The sequence below is a fragment of the Balaenoptera borealis genome (assembly GCF_965194805.1).
Source record: "Balaenoptera borealis genome assembly, chromosome: 15".
Classification (NCBI taxonomy): Eukaryota; Metazoa; Chordata; class Mammalia; order Artiodactyla; family Balaenopteridae; genus Balaenoptera; species Balaenoptera borealis.
In genome coordinates this window covers 6,543,888-6,571,780 of record NC_138871.1, presented here as the reverse complement: position 1 = coordinate 6,571,780, position 27,893 = coordinate 6,543,888, and the positions used below count along the sequence as shown (strand labels likewise).

Sequence of the window (27,893 nt, the reverse complement as noted above, 5' to 3'; positions counted from 1 at the left end):
TGCCCATCTGCGAAATGAGAGTGGTAACAGCGCATGCCCCGTAGGGTCGTTAAGAAGATGAAATGAGTAAATACACGTGAGGCGCTTGGAGCCGGGTCTCACACACGTGTTACCTGTTACTTTAAGTTCTGCGTCTCCCCTTCCTTTCTAGATTGTAAGCACCTTTCCTTTAAAAGGCAAAGCTCAAAGTTATGTGTTGAGTAGGAACCACGTGCCAGGTGCTTTCACAACCAACTTTTCGCCAATCCTCAAGCCAACTCTGAGCGCTGGGGGTCATCGACCCGTTTCATAGGTGGAGAAGAAGAGGTTCAGAGAGGTTAGCTAAGTGGCCCAGGCCACACAGCTTAATAGTTAAAAGATCAGGGATGATTTCGAACACAGGCCCTTCCTCCAGCTTGTCACACCCCCGCCCCATCTCCCCCCACAAAAACCTCACAATGACAACTAAACCTTTGTTCTGAAATATACTGCAGGTTAGCCAGGGAGGCTTACAACAGGTGACATTTAAGATCAGTTGTGCTCCTTAAGAAAAGTCATAGGGATTCCAGGTATCAATTTAAGAAAAGGACGGTCATTTACACAAGCCAAGAAGCATTAAGAGCTTCAGCCAAAATCAAAAGGTTACTGCTACCTATATTCTGCCCTGAATAAGTACCATTGAGTCTGCTCATGGCCATGACTTCTGGATTGAAGAGAAGACGTTCAAACAAGGTTTGCTGTTTGCAGAAAGGGTGAGGGGATGTTGTCTCTAGGTACAAGGATTTGTGTCTGAGGAGAGGAAGTCTCACCAGTTTATCCTGGGCTTTGCCACTTCCCCTCTGGGCCTCAGTATTCTCCTCTGTGCAATGGGCCTGGATGAGGTCTGCTCCAGGACCCCTAGGGCCCTTCCTCTGCAGGGGTCTCTGAGCCACACATCTTAGATGCTCAAGGTTTCATGTGCTTTCTAGAAGGTTTGCCTGAGCAAGTAGTAGAGTGCCCCCCACTCCCCCAAGGATATGTCCACATTGTAATCCCCAGAACCTGTGAATGTGACCTTATTTAGAAAAAGGTTCTTTGCAGATAAATTAATTTCAGGACCTTAAGATGAGATCATCCTGGTTTACCTAAGGGGGCCCTAAATCCAATGTCAAGTGTCTTATAAGAGACACACAGAGGAGAAGGCCCCGTGAAGATGGAGGTACAGCCACAGATCAAGAGACGCTGACAACCCCACCAGAAGCTGGAAGAGGCAAAGAAGAGATTTTCTCCTACGGCCTCCAGGTGGACCCCAGCCCCTTGACACCTTAGTTTTGGACTTCTGGTTTCCAGAATTATGAGAGAATAAATTCCCGTTGTTTCAGGCCATCCATTTCAGGGTGATTGGTTATGGGAGCCATTCAGGAAATGAATACCAGGAATTTGATATGAACACAAACTGAGGATATACCTTTTCACTTTCAAAACACAACTATTCAGTGGAATTACTGTGACTGAAATCAAGATTAGCCATGGCCTGTTAGAACACCTGAAGATGATTTCCAGTAAAAGGACTAGGTGACTGAACAAATCCCTCTGGCTACTGAGTTTGTTCGCACCTTCACCGAAGGCTCCCTTTGCTGGGGTCATTCTGCCAGTGAGACGTTGCCATTGGAAGATTCCTGAACATCTCTAGACCATATCAGGGGCAGAGATGCACCTCAGAGCCTAAAAGCACCCCATCCCAGTTGGTGGTCACACCCTCGTTTGTTCCATGTCAGAGCCGGTAGCCCCCAGATCAACCACCCCCATCCAGGGCAGCTGGCACGTGCTCCAGGAGTGCTCGACGGCCAAGGGCTGGTCCAGGCAAACCCTCCACAGGCCCTTCAAAGCCACCTGATGGTTCTCTTACACGGTCTGGTTTCTTGTTCCCCAGAGCATCGTTCTCCAGGCCCACAGCCTCCCTCACGTGCCTGCCACCACCCCAATGGGGAAAACAAAGGCCCTGCGGCATGAGCTTCCTCGACATTCTGTCAGCCGCCTCTACCTGATGAATGGTCAGTCCTTCTTCCCTTCCTGTCAGAGGACCCGTCCGCTCTCCAATCTGAGTCTAATCATCCCTGTGTCTGGGTCCCATCCCCTCTTGCTTCCCCAGGTCCTTTGCATCACCCTCAGCCAGTGTCTTTAATCCCTCCTTCCCAGCAGTGGGAATATAAACATGGTCCACAGACACTGTCTCACATGAAGAAACGACCCTATCAAGAAAGCAGAATGACCAATGACATAAGAAAGGATCCTCAGCCTCGCCAGAAGCAGGGGATGCAAATTAAAACCACAACGAGGCATATATGTATATACACATGTATAACTGAATTGCTTTACTGTAAACCTGAAACTAACAACCATAAATCAACTATATTTCAATAAAAATTTTTAAAAACTCCAGGATCGATGGCCAAAAAGCCATTGAAAAGATGGCTCAACATCACTAATCATTAGAGCAATGCAAATCAAAACTACAGGGAGGTATCACCTCACACCTGTCAGAATGGCCAGCATCAAAAAATCTACAAACAATAAATGCTGGAGAGGATGTGAAGAAAAGGGAACCCTCTTGCACTGTTAGTGGGAATGTAAATTGATACAGCCACTATGGAGAACACTATGGAGGTTCCTTACAAAACTAAAAACAGAGCTACCATATGATCCAGCAATCCCACTCCTGGGCATATATCCAGAGAAAACTCTAATTCAAAAAGATACATACACCCCAATGTTCATAGCAACACTATTTACAATAGCCAAGACATGGAAGCAACCTAAATGTCCATCAACAGAGGAATGGATAAAGAAGATGTGGTATGTATATATATACACAATGGAATATTACTCAGCCATAAAAAAGAATGAAATAATGCCATCTGCAGCAACATGGATGGACCTAGAGGTTGTCATACTGAGTGAAGTAAGTCAGAGAAGGACAAACATCGTATGATACAGCTTACATGTGGAATCTAAAAAAATGGTACAAATGAACTTATTTACAAAACAGAAACAGAGTCACAGATGTAGAAAACAATCTATGGTTACCAGGGGAGAAAAGGCAGGGAGTGATAAATTGGGAGACTGGGTTTGACATATACACACTACTATATATAAAATAGATAATAAGGACCTACTGTATAGCACAGGGAACTCTACTCAGTACTCTGTAATGACCTATATGGGAAAAGAATCTAAAAAAGAGTGAGTATATGTATATGTATAACTGATTCACCTTGCTGTACACCTGAAACTAACACAACGTTGTAAATCAACTGTGCTCCAATAAAATTTTTAAAAAATAAAGTAACATAAATTAAAATAAAAAAACTCCCAGGACAGAGTTGAAAAAAACCCACAATGAGGCACCATATTTCAATCAGTTTCGACTGATGTGTTTCAATCACATCCAACTGCCTGACACGGAAAATGTCCCACAACGCCCAGTGCTGATAAACGATGTGAACTGGAGCTTTCATTTAGGAAAGAACCTAAATGGACATCAGAGGGGGACAGATCTGTAAACCAAGGCACAGTCACGCAATACAGAGCATCTGTAGAGTGAGCACAGCAGCTCAGATGGACAGGACAGTGGGAAGGGTGGCCCGGGTAAGATGACTTTGATGACTCGGTTAAGATGACTTTGTTTTACTGAGGAACAGGAAACAGTGCAAAGGATGTTCCCAAGTTCAAGGATGAAGTGAGTGACTGAGATTCCTTTTTAGTTGTTTAGTTCCTCCAAGGAGCCCCGCATTCAATGGTCCTGGGAGGCTGCACGGCGGGGATTCTGCCAGGCGAGAGGAGTTGAGATCCCAGCGCTCCCTGCCTGTTGTGTGTGTGTGCGTGTGGATCTGTGTTTGTACGCACGTGTGCACACACAGGCTTTGGAGGGAGGATACACCAGCACTTAAAAGTCTACTCTATCTCTTACCATTTCCCATTTCTTAAAAATAAATATGAAAAAAAAGAAAAGAAAAAAGAATTAAAAAAAAAAGATACATAAATATGAATCACACATGGAAACCTGTTAGAATTTGAGACAGTTGCCAGTGGGGTCGATGGTGTGGAATATATTCTCGATACTTTTCTGTATTGTGCAATATTTCATTTCAAAAGCCTGGCCCTAGGTCCTGTCACCTTTCCACTTGCCATCCCCAGAAGCAGTTAGGAACTACAAGAACCTGCAAAAATTAGGAATCTTTGCAAAGTGCCCACATTTGTGCTTTCTGTAACCCTGACTCTTGTCACAGGGATTCTCACAGCAGTTTCGGAAGCAGAAGAGACCTGCATACATGTTTTGGAGTCAGCAGAAGGGAGAGAGTGCCCGGGGGCCCACACCCCACTCCGCAGCCAGGCCTGGAGAAGACAGATCCCCGAGGTGATGGAGGAAAACTGAGTCCCCAAGACCTGCAGAAAGGGGAGACCCACACCCATCGTAGCCGGGCAGCTGGGCCCCAGGCTCACCTCCGATGGATGCACGGTGATGGAACCAGCCTCTGCCTTGCCTCTCCCGCCTTCACGGCTGGCCTGTGCAACCTCCACCCGCTGGCCCCCTCCGCATCCTCGGTCCAGCTTGCATCCGGCGCAGCCGGCCCGCCCACCACTCCACAAAGGCTGCTCTGACCCAGGCCTTCAGTGACCTTCTGAGGGGAGAGCCCAGGGTCCTCTGCAGCCCTGCCTGACCCAGGTTCCCTGACACAGCTGAGCGTCCCTCCTTTCTGAACCCCCCAAGGTTCTGAGGATGCGACCCTTCCCTGGCTTTCAGCTGGCCCGTCTTCAAACTCCGTCCCGGTTTCTACCTTCCCTGTTCCCAGCGTGGTCCTCTCAGGCCTGCCCAGCCTCAGCCCACCTCACCTGGGGTAGGTGAGGGATGATTTTATGCCAGCCTGCCTGGGCCATGGGGTGTCCAGACATTTAGTCAAAATTCCTGATACAGGAGAACCCTGATACAGGGAGTCATTACAATGCAGATTCCTGGGCCCTGCCCCAGACCTAGTGAATCTAAGCTTTTGGAGGTGCCCTGGAATCTGCATCTTGCAGGCACCACAGCAGGTTCTTACTCTCCTGTGAATGAAAACACCTGCTCTTCTTTCTGAGCTTCGTGGCCAGCAGAGAGCTTTCAGGGATTGGCAGCCTCTCTTTTTCTCAGTCAGCAGGTTCAAGAGTCCCCTGTTCCCCCTGCCTTCCTTCACCCAAAGAGAGCAGGATGGGGTCTCCAGGAAAGCAGTTTCCTGGTCTAGTCCGGGCAGGGCAGCCCCAGCCTGGGGTCTGCAGGGTTGGCTCTCCATTCAAGCGGGGCCTCCCAGTGGAAGGTAACAGATGGCTTATCTCTGAAAATAAGGTATTGTGGCAACTTTCAGAAGGATTGCTTCCTTCCTATTGACTAGAATCTGCAGTAATCAAAACCAGCCTTCCAGGAACGCTTGACCAAGTGGGAACACCTCCAAACATGAAGACCCTCCTTCCCTGTTGGCTCTTAGCGTCTGGTTCACTGAAGCCAAATGCTGTCATCCCGCTGACTGATTTCACAGGCACACAGGTGAGACCACCACCCACAGGTTTATGACGTCCACACCTGGACCAACAGGCCAGGTTCCCCCCTAATGTCCAGGACCATGTTTCTTTTTCTTAAAATTTATTTTATTGAAGCATAGTTGATTGGAAACAATATTGTGTTAGTTTCTAGTGTACGGCAAAGTGATTCAGTTATACATATATATATTCTTTTTCATATTCTTTCCCATTATGGTTTATCCCAGGATATTGAAGAGTTCCCTGTGCTCTACGGTAGGACCTTGTTGTTTACCCATCCTATATGTAAAAGTTTGCATCTGCTAACCCCAAACTCCCACTCCAATCCTCCCCCATCCCCCCTCCCCCTTGGCAACCACAAGTAGGGCCGTGTCTCTGATGCCTCCTAGAATTCTCCACCTGGATGCCTCAGCCTGCCTTCCACTTGGCATATCCAAACCCGCTGTGTCCAAACCCCTCCTTCTAGTCTATTCCTTGCCTTGGTTAATGGCAACAACAATCACTCAACTGTTTACGTTAAAAGTTCCATTGACATATTTCCTCCCCTTCCTCACTTCCCACACCCAGCTGCTTATGGGATCTTGTCCCAGTCTCCACTTTACCACTTCCCTCCTCTCTCTCGCCCCACACAGCCAGCCTTGGCTCAGGCCTTGTCACTTTCTGCCTGGATTTCCATAAGAAAGGAGAGCCCTTTAAGAGGCTGTAGGTAGAGTTCTGGCATCAGACTAATCTAGGTTCAAATCCCAGCTCTACCATTTACTGTGTGACTTTAGGTGCGTCATTCAACTGCTCTAAGCCATACAGTTTCCTAATGTGTAAAAGGGGGTAATACAAAGTCCTATTTCATAGGATTCTGAGGAGGATGAAATGAGATGATGCCTAGCTCAGAAACAGGCACAGTGTGTTCATTCAACGAATATCAGCTCTCATTACTATCAATTCTGCTGGGTAGACAAAGTCTTCCACGGTCTCACGTGGTCCTTCAGGCGCCACTGGAGCCCCCATGCATTTTCTCATGCTTTTCCCTCTGCCTGGAACATCCCCTCCTTTGGACATCCAGTTCACCCAGACTTGACCTTCAAAAATGAGCCTAGGTGTCACTTCTTTATGACGACATGTCAGTAGCTTGAAATAGACTGTGCCGGGAGTATTTACACAAAGGAAATTGGCAAATACTGCACACCAGGGCTTGACTTATTGTTTGGATGCTTGTCTAGACTTGAGAACATACCGACGAACATGTTAATAATGCAGATTAAATTTAAGAGTGCTATGCCTGTAACAATTACACTGCAAATAGCTCAAAAACTGAGCAAATGTTCTTCCAGTATTTGTAAACTATTATCTAACCTAGCAAAGAACTTGCTTACATCATTGACAGATGAGTGACTCACATCTTCGTTGGTTCGCTCTGTCTTATGAACAATAGACGTTTATGGTGAAGCTTTCGTCATTTACAACATGACGCGACTGAGTTCTCTGCCAAACGAGAGAGCATCGCGCCGTTTCTTTGTGGTCTGGTTTTGCAACCCTGTTGTTGGGGATAAGATTATAAAGACTGAGAGTACCGACAACAGATTTTGCAAGAAATAGCAAATCGCACTGAAGTTATAGGTATAAACTGAAAAATAAGGTATTTAATTTAAAATCTATGTCATTTCTAAACTTAAATAACAAAATCACGGACAGAAAGTTTTGTTAATCCTCAAGTGGTCTCATGAATTTCACTAACAATGTAGATTTGTTTTTCAGATCCTAATCCCCCAAATATCAAATGACAGAGTAATCAGTTAAGCTTTGTAAATGCAAGCAAGATGAAAACAGACACAGAAAATAGCAAGAACAAGAATCATGCAAAGCACTGAAACCACTCCATTTCTCAAATCATTGTTGAGATGTGACCATAGGATGGCTAAGGGTACAAGACTTCTAGAAAAACATTTTTAAAAGTCTGTGCGAGGGCTTCCCTGGTGGCACAGGGGTTAAGAAACTGCCTGCCGATGCAGGGGACACGGGTTTGAGCCCTGGCCCGGGAAGATCCCACATGCCACGGAGCAACTAAGCTCATGCGCCACAACTACTGAGCCTACACTCTAGAGCCCGCGAGCCACAACTACTGAGCCCACGTGCCACAAGTACTGAAGCCCGTGTGCCTAGAGCCCGTGCTCCACAACAAAAGAAGCCACCACAATAAGAAGCCCACGCGCTGCAACGAAGAGTAGCCCCTGCTCGATGCAACTAGAGAAAGCCCACGCGCAGCAACGAACACCCAACGCAGCCAAAAATAAAAACAAAGAAATAAATTAATTAATTTAAAAAAAAGTCTGTGCGAATCAATTGGCTATATAGGTTTTACAGTAAAGAGTAGTGTGAGAACTCATTTCAGCTGTGTGCAGCTGCCAGACTTCGTACAGGGTGGTACACATTCCTGGGGTGCATTTTAAAACTTTTTACACTGAAGGAAAACACAAATACAGTAATCACACAAAGTACATTGATCTTAAGTATATTCCTCAATGCATATATATATATATATTCATACAATGGAATACCACCAGCAACTGAGAGGGCAGGAAGCCCTGGGCACAGAACGACACGAATGAATCGCAGATTGTCGTGAGTGGAAGAACCAGGCACAGAGGCATGTATCCTGTGTGATTACCTGATCGGGTGATCATCTGACCCTCACCTGCCTCTCTCCTCAAGAATATAACAGCCGCGCCCAGGTCCAGGGTTCCGGGCAGTTTGCAGCTGCTTCCAGGGCAGCCATGAAGTGAGGATGCCCAGACGTAAGGGGCGGGCATCGCGGCGGCAGAGGGTCCGTGGAGAAGCAATCAGCAGAGTCAGCTGAGTGGGAGCTCAGGCTTCGTTCACCTGCCGCAGAGGCTACCTGGGTGAGGGTGTGCTACCTGGACCCTCGGGGGAGAAGTCCAGCTGGGACCCTCAGGATCCCACCTCCACTCCCGCCTTCCATCCACATCTCAGAAGGAGATTCCCAGGCCAGGGTTTGGGGGGCACAAAGTGGCCAGGAAAATGATTACTGGACACTCTTGTGTCCCCCTTTTCATATTTCACCTGGGCAGGAGGGTAGAGAACCGTGGGGAGGACTCTGGCCACGTGGTTCCACGGCTGACCTCGTCTGTCCTCCCAGAGTCAGGGCAGGTCCTCAGATGGGAGGGTCCGCCAGGTGGGAGGGCTGAGCAAGCAGAGCCCTTGCTCTCCAGAATGTGGGTCTTGGGGGGCAAGGGGGCGGTTGTCCCACGAGGTCGGGTCTCACCTCTAGCTACGAAGGAGACCTGAGGTCCCGTGTCACGGCTGCCCAGAGGCTCAGCTGGCTTGGACCCATCTTGGGAAAGCGCTGCTCATCCCTGTAGAACCTCAGCCCCAAGGATCTATTAAAGCCCTCGTTCCAGTGCTGACCTTAAGGCCAGTTCCCTTAGCAGAATGAAGCGGTGTGTGCTTGAAAATTGAACGGTGCAACCATAGACGTAGAAAAGCCGAGAGGCACCTGCCAGCGGCCGAGCCACTGGCGAGGAAGGCCAGCTCCATAAGACCACCTCCACCGGCCTCCCCCTCTTCCCTCCCCTCCCGCTCATGCTACTGTGCTGGGAGCAAAATCCTGCCTTTTGATTACGGACATCGAGATACAGTAGAGAAAGCTCCCCTTCTCTCAGCATTTACTACTCCACCTTAGGAGGCCAGAGTTCTGTCTGTGCTTTTGAAATAAGGAGAATTTGCTCCCCTGGGGAAAACGGCCACGTGTTATCAACATTTAGAGCTAAATGGCACATCCATGCATCCTATTAAAAAACAAAACCAAGCAAACAGAACATCTAGTGCTAAGGTGTTCTGAGTGGCCACCAGCTTGATGGAGATTCATTTTACCGACGGGTCAAGGCTATAGGGCTTGTCTCGTTAGAAGCCACACCACACACGTGGCTATTGAGCCCGGGGAGGGTGGCAGGTCCCAACGGAGATGGGTGCTGCGTTTAAAATCCACACTGGATTTCAAAGACACACACACACAAACACACACACACACAAAAGTGAAATAACTTATTCGTAATTTTCTACAGATTATATATTGAATTAACCTATTAGGTTAAATAAAGTATTTTGTTAACATTTATTTTGCTTGTTTCTTTCTACTTTTAAAAAATATGACCACTGGACTATCCAGGACTTGCACTGGGGCTGACATTCTATTTCAGTCGTTCTAAGGGAACGTTTCCCTACAGCCAAGGGAATCCAGGCTTTAAAAATAACCAAACTAATAACAACCAAACTAAACACTTTGCTTCAATGATCCTGATAGTCTAAGGGTTTCCCGCCAAGGGTAGTGGGAGTGGCGGCCCTGGTGCCAGCCATAAAACGTACACTGTCTGCGGAGAATTTAAAAACAATAACAAAATCCAAACAAAGATCAGTCTGCTGTTTATTATCACCTAAGTCGCTACTTCTGTGATGAACGGCTCCTACAGCCCCCGGCCCCCTCCCCCAGGTACACGCTGGGACTTACCTTTGGGACACCCAGGTCTGCTGCTTCCCCCGGGTCCCACGCCACGCAGCCGGCCCTCTGCTTTGGCCAAAAGCGACAAGGATTGGCATCCAGTCTAGGGCCCACTGGGGGGCCACAGGCTGACATTCTCTCTGCTTTGACCTGACGCTGGTCAATCACTCTTGTCCTGCAGTCCTGGCTCTGCTCACCCCACCACCCTGCCCACTCGCTGGGCCTATACCTCCTCCCATAGCCCCGCAGGGGTCAGGGAGGAGCGAATGCCCTTCTCGGGGGTGAGGGTCCATTACACAGGGACCCCTGGCTTCAAAAATGCTTTTGTTGCCCCCAGGGGTTGGGGGCTACACTGAGTGCCCCGGGGCTGCCCAAAGCATAGCATCTACAAAAGGCTCCTCTATTAGTCAGGGCTCTCCAGAGAAACAGAACGAATAGGATGTGTATCTATATAAAGAGAAAGAGGTTTATTATGAAGAATTGGCTCACGTGATCATGGAGGTGGGCACGACTAAAATCTGCAGACCCACTGTCCCAGGCCAAGTCCAAAGGCTGGAAGCTGCATGGAACCAGGAGGAGCGCATGTTCTCATCTGAAGACCTCAGGTGAGAGGCGTCTCTTTTACTGCGGGAGGGTCATCTTTTGTTCTATTCAGGCCAGCAGCTGATTGGATGAGGCCCCCGCACAGGATGGAGGGCCACCTGCTCTACTCACCGTCCACCAATCAAATGTTAATCTTGTCCAGAAACACCCTCACTGACTCACCCAGAATAATGTTTGGACACCATGACCCAGCCAAAGTGACACATGAAATTAACCCTCACAGCTCCTGACAGGCAAACGCCAGGGAAGAGATGAGAAAAGGAAAAGGCAGCCGTACGGGCTCAGATCCTGAGCTGAGCCACTCCCGTTGCACAACCTCTCAGGGCTGGTGCCCCCTCCTACCGACCACACCCACCTGTGGGGAAGCACCTGCAAAGTGCTCAGGCCCATCCTCGGCACCCTAGATGTGGCCACTGTGAGCTTAGAGTGTGGCTGGAACTGTGGCACGAGGGGCTGAGGAGCTGGGAGCAAGGAAGGACTGAGGGGTAAACCAGGGAAGGCTCCTCGGGGGAGGGGGACATTCTGAATAAGTTCAAAATCACTTCCCGTGGCGTTGGGGCTTATTTTCTCTTATTGCATCTTGGGTTTTAGATTTAGGGCCTTTTGAAGGTAGAAATTCATCAGATCACAAAAATGTGTGCAAAACCTGCTTTTCCTGGATCAACTACACTCCTATGGGTCAGATACCCAGGAGGCTGGGTGCCACTTCTTCCACCAGGCACAGGCATTCCTGCTGCTCCCACACCTCCTGGGGCCCAGGTCCTTCCAAACCTGTGTCTACACCGGGGCTGCTGAGCCCGCTTCCTCTCCCGGCTCTAACGTGAGCTCTTTCCGGCCGAGCATCTGAGGAGACCCGACGGAGGAGAGCTGCTGCACACACACACTGACGCTAAACACAGGGACCTTTTCACGGCCAGAGGAAGCAGAGTCCTGAGAAACCACACAGCAGGAAAAGCTGACCCAGGCCCCGGGGGCCATGGGTAGGGGAGCAGTGTGGGTCCAGTGTGTATGGGGCACCTACTGCACACAGGGTACTCCGGTGGGGGGCTCTCTCCTTTCTCTAGGCTCAGGGGAGGAAGGAATCTCCCATCCTCTCCCCGGCTCCTCATCAGACCGGTTAGAACTTGGCATCCACTGGGTCCCGTCCACCGGTGGCTGGGGCTGGCAAGAGCAAAGAAAAACAGATATCTCCAGATACTGTTGATGGGGTTATATTTGTATAATTTTTCTATATACAATTTGACAATGTATGTTAAAATATAAAATATGCATATCCTCTGACTCAAAAATTCCACTTCAGGGGCTTCCCTGGTGGTGCAGTGGTTAAGAATCCATCTGCCAATGCAGGGGACACGGGTTCGAGCCCTGGTCCGGGAAGATCCCACATGCCACGGAGTAACTAAGCCCGTGCGCCACAACTACTGAGCCTGCACTCTAGAGCCCACGAGCTACAACTACTGAAGCCCGCGAGCCACAACTACTGAAGCCCGCCCGCCTAGATCCCGTGCTCCACCACAAGAGAAGCCACCGCAGCGAGAAGCCCGCGCACCGCAACGAAGACCCAATGCAGCCCAAAATAAATACATAAAAATAAATACATTTATAAAAAAATAATTAACCTCATCTATGTGAAGCATTTCAAATGGTAAATGCATTAAATCCCTATCACCCCACAAATATGAGTTATTTGAAAAAAAATCCACTTCAAAAAATCTTATTTTATCAACAAATATATACTGAGATTGTGTTATATGCCAGTTACTATAGACACTTATAGAAGATAAAAAGATGACCAAGATTTTTAAGGCTCTCTCTTCTTCACATGGGGTTTCCATTTTAATGGGAATTTATCCTAAGTAGGTGATTGGACAAATATACAAAGGTATAGGTATGGGGTATTTTTTCATGTAGTTGATGATAGCTAAAAATTAGAACTCGAATGCCACCAATATAGATTAGATAAATTAACTATTGCACATTCCAGAAAAGCACACCCTGCACCCTCCTCCAGGAGCTCTGGCTGTGCTCCCGCCCCCTCCTCTGCCCCTGGACCCATGCTGACTGTGCCTGCAGGGGCCCAGGACCAGTTCCCCTGCGGGGAGAGAGGCTACCCGTCCTTCTCACACGTCCTTCCACCCACGTGGCCGTGAGGCTGGGGAAACCGGGCAGACAACCAGGACGGCTCTGGTGCAGAGGCGGGGCTAACACCCTCTTCCTTGCTGCCTGCGTGGCCTTTCTCTGGCTCTGGGGTGACTGTTGGCACCCCACATTGTTCTGGTGAGGCACCACTCTGGGCCCCGGGGATGAAAGAGACAGATCCAGAGGGGCAAACAGAGGCCCAGTGGCCTCCACTCCACGTGGGCGGTGCAAACAAAACCAGAGCTTTGTTTCCAGAGTGGAGCTGAGACATTCTGCCCCCGCTAGAAGCTCTGCACCGGACCAGCTGATCGGATGTCCCCTGCAGTGTCACCAGGTCAAGGACGTGGCTGGCAGGGAGGGTGTCACACCCGAGGCTGCACAGACTGGAGCTCAGCAGCCAGGGATGGCCTTTTGGGGATCCCAGATGTCACTGATTTTCACCCACTCTTTCCCCTGGATTGCTGGCAGAATGACATGAAATTGTGGATGGAGGCACCTGGAGTGTCTCCCTCCCCAAGGCCTGGGATCACGCCGGGTGGTCAGGGCCCACCCTGCACAGAACCGTGACTCAACTCCCCCCGCCCTTGGCTGCCACTCCCCTCCCCCCTCATCCAGGCTTCCCGGCCCTGAGCTCCCAGGACACGAAGCCAGAAGGATGGCTGTCACTGGACAGAGTCCACATGAGGTGCCATGGCTGATGGCTGCTTCCTCCTGGGCTTAGCCAATAAGGTGACGCTGAGCTGTGAGCGGCGGCCCAGCCCCACGTGCCCAGGGACCCACTGCCCACTCGAGCTCAGCCACAGGGAGACAAGGGTGGGCTCCAGAAGGGTCCACCCCAAGGCCTGCGGAGGCTGGAAACATCCACCCACTACGACTTGCTCGGGGGAGCGGAGGGGCTTTCCTCCCTTGGCTTCTGCTCACAGACAAGGACCCCGAGGGGTGATGAGACTCCGAGCTCTGCCTGGGCTGGGGGCACCCACGGCCCCGAGTGGGGTGCCCGCACGGGGCTGTCCAGGAAGGATGGATGCTCTGGCTTCCTGGTTTCCATGGTAACAGCAGGACGCCTGGTTCTGTGCTGAGTGCTTTATCTGGAAAGCAGGTACTGCTCTCATCCCTATTTCACAGAAGAAACCAAGAAGCCGTCTGATGCCAAGAGAAACAGCCAAGCCCCTGATCTGACTCGCCACAGCTTCTGCCTCCTGAAGCAACAGGGAAAATCAGAACTTACATGGACTCCTTCCTCAGTCTGAGAATCTGGGGAGGATGCCCACTCGATAGGAGTGTCTCGACAATTCAAGGGGTGTAGACCTGCTCAGTTCAAACAAGCTGTCCTATTGGCCCTGTCTCCTAGGGACCCAGCAGCCTGGTGGGAAGAGAGCTGGGGGGTGGGGGGGGCAGTGTGGGGCAGGGGTCACCCTGGCTGTGTGCAAAGGCTGCTACTGTAATAGGGAAGAACAAATCTGACTCCATATTGGATGTGTTTCTTTTACGTTGACCTTTGTATTTTATTGCTTTTGCTAGAAGTTAATCACTAAAGGGACGTTGCTTATAAGCTTAAATTATACATCATGGTCCATCTCTGGGAACTCTGCCTCCCAAGTAATGAGCATTAAGCTAAAAATACCTTTGTTTAGCTCACAGGAAACATCCGGATCAGGCCCACCTGTGAATGACTGCAGGATGGAAGAAAGTAACAGGTCCCCTGTGGAGTCTGACCAGACCCAGGAAATGTTTGACTTTACTGTCTCCCCGTTTCGTATAAAAGACGACTGAATTCTAACTCAGGCAAGATGGTTCTTAGGGGTAGGAGTTCACCATCTTCTCAGCATGCCAGCTTTCCAAATAAAGTCGCTATTCTTTGCCCCAGCAACTCGTCTCTTGATTTATCGGCCCGTTGTGCGGCAAGCAGTACGAGCTCGGACTCAGTAACACTGTTATACTCTCTCAGCCAGTGGTGACCGTCATCATTAGCCATCTGAGGGGTGCCCAAAGCCCACAAAATATCCCAGCATCCCCATCTGGCCCTGGGATTCTTACTTTCTCTTTTTCTTAAGGAAGCATGCATTTTTGCAAGTGGAAATCTGGGCAGAAACTTCATTACTCCCTTTATGGGACCGGTAGACGTTAGTGTACTTGGTGAGCCCTTCACTATCTACTGCAAGGTGCCAGCTCAGGGAGCAGAGAGAGGGGCGAGCATCTTTAGACACCTGGAGTCTGATGAGGGGAGGTGGGAAAGGTAGGGGATGGGGGTGCCAAAGAGGACAGGGCCGCTAAGGAGAAGGATGCTAGGAGCAAATGTGCCAATGGGAGAATGGCCGACGCCCAAGCACCGGGCCCACGCTTCCTTTAGACCAGCGCTCTCAGGTTTTCAATCACATCAGGATCACCTGCGGGGCTTGTTAAACCCCAGCTTGCTGGTTCCCACCCAAGTTTCTGATCCGCAGGTCGGGGGTGGGGCCCAAGACACTGGCTATGTGACAAGTTCCCAGGTGACGCTGATGTCACAGATCCGGGGAACGTACTTTGAGAACCATTGGTTTAGACCAATGATATTCCAATGTTTTAAAGCCGGGGAACCCTTTGGTCAAACGAAATCTTTTGGGGGCACAAATAAAGGAACAGGAAGATGGTGTGCCAGACACCTCCTAAGGCACAATTCCAAGCCGACCAGAAATTCTGAAGTTCATCCCTGCCTTCAGACCAACCACTGAAAAGCGGGGAGTCCAGACGCCCTGCTGGGGATCCTGAAAGAGCTGGTTACAAGTGCACGCTATTCAGGGTCCGCCGACCCAGCGATCTGTGTTTCAATGGCCTTCAGTGCTTCCGAGCTTATTGAAGTTTGAGAGCCACTGGTCTACACCCCGTGCATGTGCACCACCCAGAGAGCCCGCCAGCTCCCCTGAGCTCTGGGGTGTGCTCCACCTGCCTCTCCCGGCCAAGCGCAAACACATCCAAGCTCACACTGAAACGGAGCAGGGCCCTGTGGTCCTTGCCCACGTCCTCCGCCTGCCTTCTGTCTGTGGAAAAACTTTAGCCAAAGGATAAGTTTAACTAGAGAAGTGAGACAGTGCAGAAACAAAGGCAAACAGTCCAACGAGACAAAAATAATAGTTGAGTCATTAAGCAAAGTCAAGGACCTTTAGTTCCTCCTTAGAAGCTATGGATAATATTCTGAGCCATATCCTGTGAGCTGTCTTACAGATACTAAAACCCTTTCCAGGTGGAAGAAGTGAACTACATGATGACCAGACTGTAGCCATGACACAAGCTGCCGCAATTCTGAGAACCAGCCTCAAAGAAATGGGAACAAACCGGCCCTGGAACTGAAGACTAACTGTACCTAAAACAATCAAGATGACGACGCTGATCAGACCACCGCATGACCAATTTCAAGATGATGGTCAGAGCTGGCTGTGCCGTTTCTGCGTGTAGCACCCTCCCTCCCCCTATAAAAACTCTTGCTCGCTGATTACCAGTGTGGGGAGCCGGCCTTTGGATACGAGTCTGCCTTCCCCACCCCCACTCCTCCACACCCCATCCCCAGTTGCCGGCCTCCGCAATAAAGCAAACTTTCCTTTCCACCAACCTTGCCACCTTATTGGCTTTTGCGCGTCGAGCCGCTGGACCCCACTTTTGGTAACAATGTCCCAGCCCACTGGCTTCTCCCCAGGCCTCTCCTTCCTGTGCTTCCAACCTGGGAGGCACATGGCCACCTGCTGACGGCCCTCCGTGTGCTGTATCCACATTAACTCCCGACCAAGGCGGAACTCAGAGATCCCATTTTATAAGTAAGCAAAGCAAGTGCCCAATAAGTAAAGCAGGTCACCCCGCCAGAGTGGGATTCAAACCTGTGACTAGGGCGGCCCTGAAGTTCTCTTACCATCCGCCCAGCAAGGGGAGCTAGACGCTTAACTTACCACCAGGACCCTCTGGGCCCCAGGCTTTGGCCTTGATTTATCATAGTGGGTATTTGACCTTTTTAGAGAGAGGATCTATAGCTTTCATCAGCTGTGAGCCAGAAAACATTACCTGAATATTCCAAAATCCTATAACGATGAAAACAATAACAGTAATATTCTGCAAGCCTGGTTTCGGGGTCAAAGACAACACTAAGGCTCTTCCCTCTTGGCTGCGGTGGGGGACTCAGCTGTGCAGAAAGGAGCATCTTCCATCCCTTCCACGGGCAGCTCCTTCCTCAAATCCGAACTCTCCTAGACACTCTCCCCTTCCCCACCGGCTGGCGTCCATCCCTTCATTACTGAGCACGCAGAGACCCCTTGTGGCCATTTCCCAATACGGCTGCTTGCTGCTCTAGTTCCTCATTTTAAAAAATCACGAGATTGATGTCTTTTGTTAGAGGTTTTGCTTTCATCCCGCTGAGAAGCAACCGAAGCAACTCTGACTGGGAAGAGGTCGGCTGAGCTTGTGGGAACAAATATTCTCCTGGTATGCTGACCATGACAACACTTGAGCTCAGGAAGTGGGCTGAGGGCGCCCCCCTGTAGGCAGTGTTGGGGGGACAGCAACACGCTGATGAGGACCTCAAGGTCTTAATCTAATCTTGAGCTAACCTCAGGTCTACTGCTACCTTCTACTGGCCCCTCCACCTGCCCCATTCCTCCCCATCCCCCGCCCCACCCCCAAACCAGGCTGCTGCAACTAAGCAAAAAGATCAAGGCAAACAGGTGAAGCCAAGGAAACTCTGCTTTAGTGTAACCCCCAGACTCAGGAGGTCGAAATAGGAGCCTGTTATGTGAGACGGGCAAGTCCAGAGGGGTTATCTGAGCCCCTCCTTTATTTTAGAAATGAAAGTGAGGGCCAGAAGTTTTAGGAGGTCTCTCCTTAAAGCCACCCGGCAAGGAATTGCATAGGGCTGCTACTAACATGTGTCAAGTCATGATGGCTTAAACAAGGTAGGGGGTGTTTTCTCTCATACAACCTAATGTCCCTCAGAAGTAGGTGGCCCAGGACTGCTATGATCCAGGGCTCCATGATGTCATCTGAGACCCCAACTCTTCTGCCTTCTGCTTCATCAGTCCTGAAGCATGACTTCTATTCACAAAGTTACATCATGATCCCAATGGGGTTGCTAGAGCTCCACCCATCGCTTCTGAGTTCCAGGCAGAAAAAAGAAAGAAGCCTCATCTGTAACTAGTGGTGATGATAATAGCTTCTATTTCTTCAGTGCTTGCTGTGTTTACATGCACTGTCTCATCCATTCTCGTAATAATCCTGCCAGATAAGAGTGTCTTATTCCCATTTCACAGGTGAGAAAAATGAAGCTTAGTGAGGTTGTTACCTGCCCTACAACTAGTGAGTGATGGAAACAAAAACTGAACCTAGATCTGACTCCAAATTCCATGGTCTTAACACTCTAGCACCACTCGAAGGGGAAGAAGCACAGGACTCAGCCATGTATTTTGCCCCAAGGGCTACCTTTCAAACCTGCTCCCTTGGCATAGTTATTAACGATTCTTGATTGTAAATAGAGAGAAACAACACTAAACACTTTTTGAGGAGGAGGAGACTGCTGCTGCCGTTTCCACCGTGGGGAAACATTAAATAGAACGGCCTGTTTCAAAATAAGCAAGTTTGCCGGGTACATTTCATGGAGACCCTTCATCCTTTTTCTGACCTGCTGCTGACTTTATAGCCACAGGTGAAACTTCCACGTGACTCTGGGCTGTTTCGGTTTAACATCCCATCAAAGCGTCATCCTGTATTATTTGTACAGTTGGGTCAGAATTTTTAAAAAATCATTTAAACGTGTAAAACAGAAAAATCCTTTTGCTTTGTAAAAAGGCTCTTGGCTTCATAAAAGAACTCACTCCAGGGTTCCTTTGACTGGAGCTCTCAAGTATTTTTAAGCATAAGATACTTTCAAGTATTAACTAGTTGGCAAAATGGCTCAAGGAGAGAGGAATTTAAAACTAGACTGTGTGACAGGCTGCCCATCGAAGATCAACCAGAAATGGCATACATGATATAGATCAGTGGGAAGAGGGAGCTGCATTTATAGCCAGAATTATCCCGCTTGCCTCTCCCATAAACGGAAGTCCACCTCTGCCTAGCATTTCGGATGAGGAGGCGAAATGCCGAGAGTGGGCCTATGGAAGCGCTCTGCTCCACCACTAATGCCTGTGCAAGGGCGATTGTGCTTTGTTCTCCTGAAGGCACTTGTCCTGGGATCTCAGCTAAGACCTGCTGAGCCCCTGATGGGGCGCCCTGCCCACGGCTCACACCCCTGAGCCTCAGTCCTTTGCAGTAACGCAGATGGCGCCAAACACCCCGTCCTTTAGAAGGAACTTCTCCAAAATACTTGCCCCTCCCACATTCCCCCCATCCTGTCCTCCCCTCCCTTTCCTGTTCTTCTCTTTCTTCCTTTATTCATTGAGACACCAAATATCTAGGAGAGCCTAAAGCAGAGCTCTGTGCACATACTGGGGAGATGAATTAGGACTGGGTCCCTGCCTTTGAAGAGCCCGGGGCAGGGAAATAAAAAGTATAGACAATTGAAATCCAGGAGGCTGACACAGGTTGCTGAGACAGCAGCACCATTCAGGAGCTCCATCATCTCAGCCTATGGGTTTTGGCGTTAGACCTGCCTTGTCTGTCTTCAGGTCCCAGTTCTGTTACCCAACCAGGTTCATCCTGCTCCACAGGCAGCCAGCCCAAATGGTGAGACCCGGAGGTTTGCAACAAAGAGAGGGTTTATTCACGAGGCAGCCAAGGGAGGAGAAGGGAGAACAGGCCCCGAAAGCAAGGGGTGCTTATGGGATAAAGTATAAAGCAGTAGGGCAGGTCTGAGACATGAGGGGCGTTGGGGGTACGGGGAAAGGCGACTGGGAAAAGGTGCAGTAACCATCCTTCTGCCCAGGTGTGACTACGCTACAGGCCTCTGTACGTTTAGAAAATTGAGGTGTTTAGCACATCTGAGGGTGGAATTAGGGGCCCTCTGACACCAAAAGGTCACTGAGTGGACACTCGCACACGTCCAGTTGGAGGCTTGGTGGTCCATTCCGGTCTCAACCAGCTCAGCTCAAACTAGACACAGCTGACTCCGAGTTCCTGTAAAACAACTTGGGCAAACATCTTATTGTTTAGGCTACATGCCAGTGAGAGTACACGCAAGGTGTTTTCGGCGGCAAAATTGAGTTTATTCGGGAATAGCAGAGGAATTGCAATTCAGGCCGTGCACACTATGGTGAAACATGGGCAAGGCTGGGGGACACAGGAGAGGAGCATTCTTCTATAGAAGAGAAGGGGGAAGTTGGGAGCAGCTGTTTTGAATGAAAGTTCATTGGAGGAGAGCGAGAGTTAGGCGTTGCTGTGGTTTCTCATTGGCTAGGCTGTTGCTGGGCGAGGAGAAAACCTTCCCTCTTCCTGCTGGGGGACGTAAATTAAGCTGAGATGAGTGACGCTCCCAGATGGCCGTGTGAAGCTGCTGGTCCAGGCCCACACCTTGAGAACCACTGAATTAGAGAAGGTCCTTGCTAGAGTCCAACCCTCCCCCATCCCTGCCTTCCACAAGCATCCCCTCACTAACTTGCACAGATACGGCTCAAAATGCCACACGTTTGAGTTAAAAACAGTCCTGTAATATAACAACTTACTTGGGTGCTACATTTTGCTTTGATGTAGCTTTATTCTCATGTTGGTTTCAGTCTCGGCAGGGGCCTGGGGGCCTCTCAGAGCCTCCTTTCATGTGAACGGCAGCCGGAGTTGAGGGTATGCCCAGCTGTGTCCAGAGGTGGGCAGCCAGAAAGCACAGGAAAGCACCATACAATCAGCTCTGGTGCAAACTGGGTGTTCCCCCCCCCCACCTCATCCCCCTCCCTTCCTCTGGCTCCAAGGCCCTGGCTGCAGCCACAACATCCATCTGGTGGCCCTCAGTTGTAAGCTGAGCTTATAAGGGTCCTGCTACTTACTGCTACTTATTGCCAGGGCTGTGTTTATGCCAATCGCTAATTGCTTGTCTTTGCTCCTCAGAGTTTTACTGGATATAAGACCTTTCCTCAAAGTGCATTTCTGAAACTGTCTTGAAGTGGTGAAGAAACAGAGGAGGAGGGATCTGGACACACAGCTCGACCCGCTCTCCTGTGCTGCTGCCCGTGTTGTGGGCATCCTAGGGAAGCCACGGCCCAGGCACTCAGCATCTGACCTACAGCTTCACAGTCTGGTCTGATGTTACTGCTGCAAGAGGAATAAATCTATTACTTGCTACTGTTTCCTATGCTGCCTCTCAGTTTCTTCTTCTTTCTGAAACAATGGCCAATCACTTGCTGTGTTTTCCAAAGTCGGCTTCTGAGGTTTCACGTGAAACAGGGACCCCTGACAGTGTCAAGCCTACTGTGCATCTCCATGGCAACCTTTGGTTTGAAGAACCGGGGGCGTGGGGGTGTTCCTCTCTTTCTCATGACAGAGCTGTCACTGCCCCCTCCTGCTGAAGAGGATTGGCAAGGGGGTGGTCCAGGTCCTAGAAAAACAGCCCTTCTGGAGTGTACAAGTTTCCTATTGTTCTATCACAAATTACCACAAATTATCTTTCAGTTCTGAGGTTGTTGATGGAAATAATCAATAAACCGATCTGTGCCTCTTGGACACATTTCTTCATATATGTTCTGGAAGCAGCTCCTTCAAGATTCCCGGGGGCCTCCTCCTCTTCCTGGGGGACACTTAAAAGGAGGTTAATAGGATGCCTCTGTTGCTGGTCTCAAGGCCACAGCTGATAACATTATCTCCCTTCTGGACCATCCGTTCCAGGCTCCCCTTGCCTCAGCTAGCACCTTTGCTGGTCTCAGTGGCTTAATCCATGTGATGACTCAGAACCTCAGCTCTGAGAAGTATGAACGCTGGTCTACATGCCCTTCTCAGGCTGGAGTCGTTGCTTGTTCACTTACCATCAACACTGAGCAAGAGAACCAAGTGGCAGCCGTGTGCATCACCTGGGTTTCACACATATGCCCCTCCTCCCAGTGTACAGCAGCCCTGCCTCGTCCTTCGGGGCAAATACCCCCATCAGGATGGTGACTCTTCCTGCTTGCTGGTGACTCTGACACGCCCAGATGAAGATGGCAGCTTGTAATTCAATGAGTCTCACATGTTCCCAGGCACAAGTCTACCTTTGGGAACCAAGACGTCTCAACCTGCAGAGCTTAGATTTAAGAGTGTGATGTTTTGCCTTGTTACCGTTTCAGGACCACCCCTGATTGAGGGTGTATACAGCTGCCATCTATTTTGAGCTTCCAAGTACGTACCAAGCCCACCTGACCATGAACTAGAGTTGGACTTTTTCTTCCTCCTTCGTCTGGTCGTACACAACTTCCCAGTCACAGGAAGGAACTGATGAGCTGCGCTGGAGTAAGAACAGTGGATGATAGAGATTCGGGCCACGAGTTGTGTAGTTTGCTGCCCCTCTGCTCTGGCTTATGAGAGACTGTAGACATACCACTTCCATCTTAAAATGGACCCTGTGGGCCCACCCAGCCTTGTCGTGGGGGTGTGTGTCAGAATCCAACTCATCATGGGCATCTGTGGCTGCATAGCCCCTTTACGTCCCATGGTCAAGGGTCCTGTCTCTACCAGGGCCCCGTAGGGTACCGGGAGTGTTTTATAAAAGTGGAAGAGGCGGGCTTCCCTGATGGCGCAGTGGTTGAGAATCTGCCTGCCAATGCAGGGGACACGGGCTCGAGCCCTGGTCTGGGAAGATCCCACATGCCGCGGAGCAACTGGGCCCGTGAGCCACAACGACTGAGCCTGCGCGTCTGGAGCCTGTGCTCCGCAACAAGAGAGGCCGTGATAGTGAGAGGCCCGCGCACCGCGATGAAGAGTGGCCCCCGCTTGCCACAACTAGAGAAAGCCCTCGCACAGAAACGAAGACCCAACACAGCCATGAATAAATAAATAAAATTAAAAAAAAAAAGTGGAAGAGGCATAGTCTTGCTCTGCAGAGGCAAAGGGGTATGTGCTGTGATTGCCCATAGAAGCACACAGCTCCTTTCCCACCAACGATACATCTGCCAGGTTACATGCTCCAAATGTCAGGGGTCCTTGTACCACAGCCTGGGCTGCCGCCAGTCAGCAGTTTTTTGTTTTATCTCATATGTGGGTTGGAGCAGAATCCCCAGACATGTAACATGCTGCCTCCCAAATCTGAAGAGGCTTACAAGATGCTGTGCTTCTTTCTTCATGGTGGGAGGTGCAAGATGCAATCATCTGTCCTTTCCTTCCGGTGGGATATCCTGCTCCTGCATGCCTCTCACCACTGGACCCTGAAAAACTTCACTGAGGTGGCAGGCCCTGAATCTTCGTAGGGTTTATCTCCCACCCTCTGCAATGCATGTTTTACCACTCGGGCCTTCCATGCACTAGCCACTTCTTGCTAATCCAGGTTGGTTAGGATGGTATCAAGTGGTGCAGTGGATTAATCAGATGCTCTGCAGAACTTCCAGGTGATCCAGATCTCTTCAGACTATATTATGACGGTGGGCAGAAGGGTCAACATTAGTCCTGGGACAAAACTATAAGTGTATGTATTTATTTCATGTGAATGCAAACTGCCTCTTTTCTCATAGGAAATGCATTTGCTAAATCTATGTCTGTACACCCTTTGCCTCAAGTAAGTTAATATATCCTGGCAAAGACATAACATCTGGTATGGCAGACTGAGACCCGGGTGAATGCTCAGTTGAATTTAGGAGAATCTACTCTCATTTTCCAGGATCCACTGGGATTTTGCAAGGGCTAGACTAGTAAATTAAAAGGGGAAATGGTGGGACCACTACCGCTGCACCCTTTTGATACTTAACACTAACTTCTGCCATCCCACTGGGACGCAGTATTGTTTCAATTCACCATCTGGCTGAGGAGGGGGGACAGTGTCAGAGGCTTCTGCTTGCCCCTCCCCGCTATGACAGCTCTTACCTCTCAGGCCAAAGACCCTAAAGTAGGCCTAGTCTGATTACACATTCAGGGACCAGCGAGATGACCACCAGGGCTGGTGAGTCTGTGAACCAATGGACCCAGAGGCAGCTAGATCCTGACCAGGACTGCACACACCCCACTCTAACGGGGGTGCCAGGGTGATGTTTCATGTGCCTGGATAACAACAGAGACCTGGATCCTATGTCCAAGAGTCTTCGAAATGTGAAATATTCCTCTTCCCCTGGTGTGCTGTTAGCTGAACGACTTGGCTGAAGGGACCTTTGCAGAAGGCCCAAGAGACACTTACCATGGTGTGACCGTCCCCTTCCTCCTGGGGAGCTGGTCTCTTCTTCAGGCAGTGGGTTCTGAGTCTGAAACAGACTCAGATATGGAAACTGGGCAAAGGAATGTGAATTTTCTATTGGAGTAACTCCCCTTGACCTCTTGGTCACAGCTCCTTGATTTCTTTGAGTGGTACGGACTGAGCAGCTCCCTTGGCGGCTGTGCATCTATTCTGCCCAGGGACACTTTGCTGTAATAACCATCCTTGTAACCATGTGTGGGTCAGCAGAATCCCTCCCTCCACTGTGACGGCTCACCTGCTTCTGGCAGTTATGTCTGTCACGTGGCCTCTCTTGCTCTGGAATTCTCCAATCCCGAGGGCCAGGAGTGGGCTGGGTTCTGTAATGCACTTTCCCACATCAGCTCTGGGCCGGATTTTAGGGTTTCTGGTACCCCTTTCACCAGGGCACTCTCCCATCTCCTGGAGTCCTCCCAGTGTGTTAACTAGATCTGGAGTCCCAAGAGACTGCACCCACATCAACCAGCTCTCTCTTACTCAACTTTACGTTCCAATCCCTTTGATGAAGCACCTACAGAATCCCACCCTAGGCACAGTCTTCTGCCTTCTGCTGGTACACATGGGCGAGGTCTTGTCGTTCCTTTGGGATACAGCACTCTCCCCTACCCCTGATCAGGCTCAGAACGTCTATGCATGGGTTTTATTATGATTTAACCCCAGTTATAAGCTTAGTGACCAGGAGGGTAGGTGGGGGTAGATTCCGAGGGGCCCATGGTGTTCGCCCTACAGGAAGGAGCCCTGACATCATCTCTAAGCTTCAGAAGGTTCAGGGGAACCTGGGTATTCAAAATTTCCCAGGGCTTTTGATTGGTGATAAATTGTTCATAGCTTTTTATCTTTTTCTAGAGCATCGATCAGTCTTAGCAATAGCTACCCAATTCCACTGTCCTTATAACTACTTACACGCATTTCTCAAAGGCCTGACACACTGCATGAACTAGTGCATTTCCTTCTGCTAGTACACCATACCAGTTCACCACCAGTGCAAGTTTTAACCATTAGATGGTGACTTCATGCAAGAGGCCCTCTGGCCAGTGATGGGGAAGTTACTGCCAGAAAGTGATGAGTAATCCAGCTCCAAAACCCCACTTTACCACTTGATTTCTTGGCCCACTCCTGGTATTAAACCACTGCAGGTTGGCTCTAGGGAAGCAGATTCTAAGACAAGCGTTCATCCTGCAGGATATTTATTAAAGCGTGCCCTTAGGAATAACACCTGTGAGATTCACACCTCAGGCAGGAAGGGGGAATGCGCAAAGGGGGAAGTCCAGCCAGACTGCAGGTGCAACAGCAGCCTCAGCTGGGCTCACAGGCAGCTCAGGAACTAAAAGGACCCTTCGGAGTTGTCCTATGTTGGGCTGAGATGGCCGCACCCTTTACGCTATCACTTTGATCAACCACTGAATGTGAGTTTCTCTGGGAAGGGGTGAGACTTGGTGTGAGGTGTCATCTGAAGGGGCTGACAGCAAAACACTCTTCCAGCAGAAGGCCACCAGTCCCACACTGAAGGGGATCTGGGCCATGCATCCCTGGTGCCCACCATGCATAGATATGTCATGTAAGTAAAAAAATAAACCTTTACCATCTGAAAACCAAGAGATTTGGGGGTGTGCTTGTTACTGTAGCATCGTGGTCTATCCTGACTGACACATGGGACCTCATGCTGAAAGAAGCCTCGAGAACATAAAAAGGAGTGTGCTCCAGAACCACACGCCTTTCCCTTCTTAAACATGCTGATTCAACAGTCATTCTGAGCTCACGCAGGTGAGTGAGGGAGACAGATTTTTTCATACCTCCACATCCTTAGATGGTTTCACCAAGTTCACTGGCTCAGGCGCTAGTCTGCTGACACAGTCACTGGGCCTGGAGGGGGGCCCACAAGAGGGCACTGAGGTTGGCCCCAGGGCTGGGAGTGGGCAGGTTTCTGGGTGAAAAGCCAAGGGTTAAAATGGAATTAAATAAAAAATTCCGTTTCCTAGCCACACTCATCACACTTTAAGCGCTCAATAACCACCTGTGGTTAGCGGCTACCATGTTAGCTCCAATATACAACATTTGCATCAGCACAGAAAATTCTACTGGACAGTGATGAAGGATTTAAGATTAGTCACCACTATATGCGATATCTTGGAAAATGCCTGAATTTTACAGCTCATATATAAAAGAATCTCAGTTTAGGCTTTCCCAAATTTAGACAACAATCCTAACAATTTAAATGACATTACCAATAACAACTTGTGAAAACTGAAACTTCTAAATTACAATTTTTTTCAACAACCATGCGAGAGACAGAATTTAAATATCATTATCTCTTAAGAAACTAATACAGTACAAAATTGTCATAGGAGGAGGTGATCAAAGCCTATGCAACCAAACAAAAAAAAAAAAAAGGAAGGAAAAGTATCATAAAGGTGTCAGACAGTTAATAAAAATAGCTTTCAGTATTCTGTGATGAGTGTGGTATGCCAGCTTTAAAACTTTTTAATTTACTTCTTTAAAAATTCTAAATCAATATGCGTTTTCATACCTAACTCTGTATTTGGAATTTTACATTCCTTTTCTTAAGAAGCATTACCCCCACCCCTAAAAAAAAAAAAAAACCGCTATATAAGCTTCAGCTCCTATAAAATCTTATCTGCCTTGGACAGATCTGATTTTAAGAAGTAATTTTTGTTTTTAAGGCAAAGCCGCTGACTTCCCTTATTTTTCTACTCCTGAATTAAGGTGGAGTAATTCCACATCTGTACTGGGTTGGATAGTGTTCCTCCAAAATTCATGTCCAACCAGAACCTGTGAATGTGACCTTCTTTGGAAACTGGGTCTTTGCAGATGTAATCAAGTTAAGATGAGGTCACGCTGGATTAGGGTTGGCCCTAAATCCAACGATTGGTGCCCTTATACAAGAAGAGGGAGATTTGGACACACAGATACACGCAGTGAAGGCAGTCACATGATGACAAAGATGGAATTATGCTGCCACAAGCCAAGGACTGCTGGCTACCACCAGGAGCTAGAAGAGGTAGGAAAGAACTCTTCCATAGGGCCTTTGGAGAAAGCACAGCCCTGCTGACACCTTGATCTCAGACTTCTAACCCCAAGAACTTCAAAATAATAAATTTCTATTGTTTAACACCACCAAGTTTGTGGTAACTGGTTGGAGAGCAGCCACAGAAAATTAATACAATATCCTACACAATGATCTAATTTCCAGTCATTCTACCCTATTACTTGTGTGCAATTATTTATTAAAGAACATTTACAACACTTTTATTTACTCCAAATACCAAACGTTAGATATACAATTCCAAGGAAAGAAAGCAAACAGTACAAGAATACACAAAGTAAACATCACAACATTGAAGTTTTGGCCTCACTTAAGCAACAAGAAATGCCAAATCTTGTTATTACACCTTTAATCCTGACTTGAACTTAGGAAATAAAAGCAAGGCCAGAGGAATCAACTACATTCTATGAGTGTGATGACACACTGCCTATCTCTAAATAGGAAAAAGCATGATTTTTAAGTTTATCTCCATTGACTTATGTCCACACCTGCCCTTCTAATTAAAGAGAAAAAAAATACACATCAAATTCTTAACTAGTAAAATCATTTCCCAACTATAAAATTAAGATGCTATAATGACACCACCCTCTACAAGCATGAAAGAGCAATATACAAAAATAGAACTCTCTGGCCTGTTTTTTTTCCAGAGTTCCATGGACAGTTGTGTGTATGGGGTGAAGGGGTGGGTAAGCAGTGTGAGAGAGAATATACGCCAGCGAAAAACTTGACCAAACCATTCAAATTAGAAGAGTATATGAAATAAC

The 27,893-nt window shown here is 48.9% G+C and overlaps 1 protein-coding gene across 2 annotated transcripts in view; it reads right to left on the bottom strand.

Annotated features, from left to right (window-relative positions):
• Positions 1-999: 999 nt before the first annotated feature.
• The window catches only part of LONRF2 (LON peptidase N-terminal domain and ring finger 2), a 134,435-nt gene continuing 107,541 nt past the window's right edge, over positions 1,000-27,893 (bottom strand). The window contains exons 16-17 of one of the 2 annotated variants that reach the window (XM_082356172.1): positions 25,859-25,989; positions 1,000-11,803 (exon numbers count right to left, since the gene is read on the bottom strand). The gene's annotated coding sequence lies outside the window, so the exon portion shown is untranslated. Of the gene's footprint in view, positions 11,804-16,665; positions 25,990-27,893 lie in introns of those variants that run through there. The other variant, XM_082356171.1, reaches the window with a different exon arrangement.